The sequence below is a fragment of the Staurois parvus genome, unplaced genomic scaffold (assembly GCF_062004578.1).
Source record: "Staurois parvus isolate SC_StPar_1 unplaced genomic scaffold, SC_StPar_1.0 ptg001556l, whole genome shotgun sequence".
NCBI classification, from domain to species: Eukaryota; Metazoa; Chordata; class Amphibia; order Anura; family Ranidae; genus Staurois; species Staurois parvus.
In genome coordinates this window covers 238,110-244,109 of record NW_028319352.1, presented here as the reverse complement: position 1 = coordinate 244,109, position 6,000 = coordinate 238,110, and the positions used below count along the sequence as shown (strand labels likewise).

At 41.4% G+C, this 6,000-nt stretch overlaps 1 protein-coding gene across 4 annotated transcripts in view; it reads left to right on the top strand.

Annotated features, from left to right (window-relative positions):
* Nucleotides 1-407: 407 nt before the first annotated feature.
* Nucleotides 408-6,000, top strand: part of PPP2R5B (protein phosphatase 2 regulatory subunit B'beta) — a 124,448-nt gene continuing 118,855 nt past the window's right edge. Inside the window, exons 1-3 of one of the 4 annotated variants that reach the window (XM_089662815.1) lie at nucleotides 408-835; nucleotides 919-951; nucleotides 1,321-1,559. The gene's annotated coding sequence lies outside the window, so the exon portion shown is untranslated. Of the gene's footprint in view, nucleotides 1,641-6,000 lie in introns of all 4 variants that reach the window. The other 3 variants (XM_089662814.1, XM_089662813.1, XM_089662816.1) reach the window with 3 other exon arrangements.

Below are 6,000 nucleotides of genomic sequence, written 5' to 3'. Positions count from 1 at the left end.
TCTCTAATTTGCATGGCAATAATTACCATTCTAAAAGTGAATGCAGATTTGTAATCTTGATGCAGAGATCTGCATGCACTGACTTGTACAAACACAGCAATGCACCCTGGATATCACAAAGGAGAAGTACACATTCCCAGCTCACAATGAATTAGACACACATAGTTAACCACTATGTGAATGTATATATATTTACACACTCATTCTTCCCTCTTCACACAGCCACACTGAAGCACTGACAACTGTCCCTTTAAATCCAGCATGCCTGCAGCCAATGGTTTTATAGAGAAGTGACATCACCCACCAGCAGTGACGCAGACCCTATTATTAAAAGGCCAATAGACCTGCTCATTTATGGTCACATGACATTTGGGAGAAGTGCAGGGGGGGGAGGAATAGGTTTGGGTTTTGTCATTGTACTGATCCTGCAGCTACAGATAAAGCAAGACTGCTGTTATTGGGGAAGAAGAAAAAAAAAACCACAGGGAAATCTTACTAATCCCATATAAGCATTGCATCTGTCTTCTACCTGGAAAAAGAGACGCTGCAGATCTTTGAAATCAGAGGAAGACGTTTTCTATGGATCAAGGACGGGATGGCAGAAAGGAGGGTCACAGGGGCCTAAGCAAAATCCTTAATCAGAGGGAATCCTGAAACCAGGATCCTATTCACTGCAGACAATCCCTGCTTTGCCGGCTTTTTGTTTCATCACCATCCTGCAGAATTTCTCAGAATTACAGGTCCCACCAGAGGGTCTACGCTTTCTTTGAATGCAATGGTACAATTGTTTCAAGCTCCTACCACCTGATCCTATGGGGAAGCTAAAAGGGAAAAGGTGATTGTATCACTAAAGGAGTCAGTATTGCCAAAGCCTAAATAACAGTGCTTTAATCCTTTTTTTTTTTTTTTTTTGCAAAGGGATTTTGGACCGTTGCCTCCGGACGAGAAAAGGTACACAAAGGGTTAATCCAGAGTCTTGCCAGGCCGCCCATCCTATTAAAAATTAGGCATGCACTTCTTCAGCACGCTATACCGGCTGTCAATTTTGATTTCCTGAATACATTATTCTGCTGGATTGTACAGACCTCATATGTTCCACCTACTGCAAGCGCATGTTCTAGAGAGAATTCAGCTTGTGGGAATATCGGATGCTGTGTAAAGCTTGTGCATGTATTATTCACTCCATAGTCTACGGAGGTGATTTTTTTTTCAGGAACGCTGTATTTCATTGTATAACCCATCTGTCTTAAATCGAAGCAATCGTTTTAGAAGCTGCATGTTGGTGCTTTGTGATTCGATCTCCTGCTTGTTTCATTCTAGAAGCTTAAGGAAGACTAACTTCTAAGAATCCTGCTGAGAGGTGTAAATTCCCCGCCTCTGTTTTGAAGGAGTTCAAAGCTATCCGGATATGTGTGCAGCTTTGTGAATTTCTGTTATCTGGCTTCTTGATTTTGAAGGATCGTGGCCTAATTCTGCAGGGATTAGTTTAGAGATTGGATACCAACAGCACCCCGGGAAAGAGCATCCTTGCAGAAGGAGGTAGCACGCAAGTTGGAGCTGTAAGTTCTACCTGTGGTGTTGGGAGTGGCCCATAGTATTTGTGAATTCAGCCCTATGAATCATTATGCACGTGTGCAAAGGTAATGCCACTACCGAATGACATGCAATATAGCTACTCTGCTCTGCCCAAAGATTTCCTTCCTTAAAGTATTATTTTAATCTTTGTTGTAGCATATTAAAGCAATCCATACATGTTAAGATTTCTCCCATTCAGCCCAGTCACTTGATTCCCCCATCCACACTACACAGCCTGGATGGACGAATCTGCAATGCTGGTTATTCTGACAGCTCGCTGTCAGAAAACCTAAACCGTGCCTGCATCTGAATGGATGCAGCAACTGTTCTGCTGAGAATTTTCTGCCCAACTCCTTCAGCAAAAGTCGATTGAAAAATCGACTGTTGTTGAGCCAGGTGGCACCAACAGGCCACCCACAGAATGAATTTCAGTGGATTCATCAGGAATCCATGTATACCCAACTTAAGAGATGGGACATTTTTGTTTTGTGGCTCTGCTGATTAAGTAGGTCACATTGAAAGTTCAACATCAGCCAGATCTTTTTTTTTAGTTTTGAGTTCAGCGGGGAAGGGTTGGAACCTCTGTCAGTTGAGGAGATCGCAATTAATTTCCTTTTTCATCTGATATGAGTCAACTAAATAGGAAGTGAGAGGAGGTCCGCCTGGTTTGGGCACAGACAACAATAAATATCAGTGAGAGATGAGAGGTAGGAGGCAATGTAGGAGGCGCTGGATCCAAATGTAGATTTATCTCACAAGTCAATATATAACCAAATTAAAGTGTACCAGGGCCCTGGTTGGCAACTCTCCGACATGAGAGCCTCTAGAGGGTGTATCCCAAGAGATACAGGGAAAAACAGGAGTGCCAGACTAAATGTTGAGAGGCTATGAGAGTTTATTTCATCATAAGGCCTCTTGCACGCTGCTGTCTGAAAAAGCTCAGTTTTCAGGCATAAAATGTTTTTTTTTCTACTGATCTAAAATGCAGCCTATTGTTTACAATATACAGTGCAAAGTGCCTGAAATACATGCCAGAAAATATGTCCAGAAATGCTGATGTTCAAACATCAGTTCTGTGTGCAAGAAGGCTATTACGTCAAAAGGACAAAGCAACACAATTCAGGCATTTTAGTGGATCGCTTTGCTATCATGTTCTGAAGTCTGATAGTAATATGGGGATATACGGTAAATGTTTGTCATTTTTAACCCATTCAAGTCTGAGACCATCCAAATTCTTCCCGATTTTATGCTCGTGTGTGTGTGTTTGTGCGTGTGTGGCAAGGGTAAAAAAATCACCAGAACTTTTTGATCTAATTAGCAGAGCTGCCTAGGTAGGTATCACTTTATGATCCATTTCCCTTTCACATGGGGCAGAATCCAATTTGCTCAGCAGGGGATCTGTCCTCTGATCCCCTGCTGACCAGAGCAGAGCGGGCAAATGACAGGTCCGTGCCCACTCAGTTTATGTAGAGCAGGCATAGACAAAGCCCGCTCTGCTCTATGGCCAGCTGGGTGTAAACGGACCAGTTGTCCGTTTACACCCAACTGCCCTCTGATCCACCTACATGGAGGAGAATGGGTCCCCTTCTGTTTGTTTTAGCAGATCGGAATGGAGGACTTGCTCACAAGTCCATTTACACCCGCCAGTCCGTAAAGATGAATGGAATGTCCAATCAGGTCAGTTTTTCAGACAGAGTAGCTTTACACAGAGGTAAGGACTCCCCCTCCGCCCCCATGTGATAGCATTGGACCAGTCAGCAACTCTGCCTCATGAGAGTATAGGAAGTGGGTCACATTTTTCTTCATACTCAAAAATACTTAATTTTTTTTGGCTCTGGCAGCAGGGCACCAAAGAAAAGGTGGGGACAGTGGTGGGGGAATGCTTGGCATCAAAATGAACTTGTGTAAAACAGGTGAATATATTCTTTAAATTAGCTCACCCCATTGCATAACTACCACAGGGCATAGAGGACAGCTGCTCCAGAGCCCATAAGGCTTAATATTGCTCAGCTAGATACACACGCACACTTAGCCCAGAAGCTGTCATAAATTATTTCAAAGCATGGCGGGGGGGGGGGGGGATACTGATGCCCCATGCTGTGTGCTCTTTATGTATGCAGGATTCCAATTGCACTCAAAACCTCACTCCTAGGCTTGGATATAACAATGTAAGCATCTGGGATCATACCAATGCAATTTAATACCACATGTAAAACTGATCTTGCACTTTTGGAGCCATTCATTGTCTTTCACTGCACTCACTGTCAACTGCAACATTCTATGCACAGAGGGGTCATTTTTCCCTTTACAGAAAAAATACTAAAAACGATCAAGGTACTTTATTGCAGTTAAAATCAAATATTGTCATGTCTTTAACCTTTATTTCCTGCCAGTGCTATGAGTTTATTTGCTAATATTTAATGGGAATGGCCATATTGGCTGTTAAATTAAGAGTGTTGTCTCTTAGTCATATCAGCTCCTGGTCCTTTCAAGCAAACCTGAGCAACCTGAGATCTGAAAAACTGGCAGCCACTTTCACAAAGAGAAACTGTCTCCTAAAATCCTTCCTGCTAGACCATTGGCATATTGTGAACCCAACCCATCTCATTGTTCATTTGGCCCCTCAGTGGGTGACAAGCCTGTCTGAAGACAGCATGGTAAACTGCAACATAATGGGCATGCTTCTCTCTTTGTGACAGCAGTAAAGGTAATGTAAAAAAATTGTGGCAAAGTAAAAAATCAGATGTGAACACATAGCATATACATGTACAGTACATAATAAATACATCTATACAAACTAGAGAGTCATAGGCTTGCATAGTATTCATTTTGTAAAGCGCTGCACAAATTGTTGGCGCTATATAAATCCTGTATAATAATATTAGTACTGTATCTCCAATCATCTACACTTATTATTTTTCTTTACCTGATAAAAAATTAGGGGTAAACCTACAATGCAAAAAAAATGTAAGGGTAACCAGGAAGGATAGGAATATGGGAGCTACAATTACTGATTTGACCATGTAAGTTAAAAAGAAAGTTTAGACAAACTTGTAAAAGAATGCAGTGTACTTATTCATGCAGAAAATCTGTGCTTTATTAGGAGCTACTGCTGCCTAAAGATTCTATTGCATCTGAAACTTCTGGTCCTGCACTGAGGTCTCATCAGTCAGCCTCCCTACATCACTAGTGTATCCTCTAGTGACGTAGAGACTGGCAGAAGGAATCAGAGCACGAGGGGAGAGACCAAGCAGTTGACACTCCCAGAAGTGTCGGATGCAGAATATTCTTTAGGCAGTTGTAGTTGACAGTCACTTTAAGGCTCCATGCACACGGGGCGTTTTAATAACGCTGGTAACGTTAACTGTGTAAAGTCACATTACAAACGCAAGTTTTTCAGCATTTTTGCATTAGCGATTAGCCGCTTTTTCTGCGTTTGCAATTTTTAGCTTTTTTTACCAAAAGAAAAATGTTTTCATTTGCTCACAAAGACATCCAAAAACACCGGTGTGCCATGTTTTACCATATTTTGCCGCGTTTTTCAGCGTTAGAGCGTTTTTACAGCTAAAAAACTCTAGAAACCCACTAGTTCTTGGGTTTTTTTTCCAGCCAAAAAACGCTGAATACAGTCTATGTTTGCATGGACACGTAGGATAACATGCTGCGGAGTTTACCAGCTGTAGAAAAAAAAACCAAAAGCCAAAAACAGCAGCTGTAAAAACATCCAGTGTGCATGAGGAGTAAAGGTTTGAGGCTTTTATCATAATCCTATTTTAACTACTTAGTGCACTACAGACCTTGAGCAAGTATAAAGGACACTACAGTAGTTCAGACTTCTCAAACGTCACTGATTTCATGTTCATTCCTGGGCAAAATGAGGTCAGGATTCCCACAGGCTCACTTTCAAATCCCAAAATGTTTTAGTGTACACTGAATTAAAAATTTTCATACTTTAATTTTTAAAAATATTGCAAGTCTAAAAGGCTAGTCAGTCCTTAATCCTACCAAGTACTTCTACTACTAAATGTTGTTTTATTATGTGTTTTTTTTTAACTGGAAGAATGTCTAATATTTGCCTTCATAATTTTAGAAAATTAGTAAAAGACGTCCAGCTTTAGCCAAAACTGCTTTTAGTTTGGGATAAAGTGAGGTAGGTTTAGAACTCTAAGGTTTTTTTATTTATGTCTATGTTGCAAAGATTTCCTCTCACTTCCTGTCCTGCTGACACCCTGTGTGCCAGAGTATGAAAGGCTGTCACTGGTACAGGAAGGAATGGGAAATCTCCCCCAGTCCCAGTAACAGAAGAACAGTAAGTGAGGAAAATCTCATCCATGGGTATCCAGATAGCAGGTAAAACCTCACAGATGTTGAAACCCATTCATCATCCATCCAAAGCTAGAATAAGTTTGGGATGGTTGTGGGCTT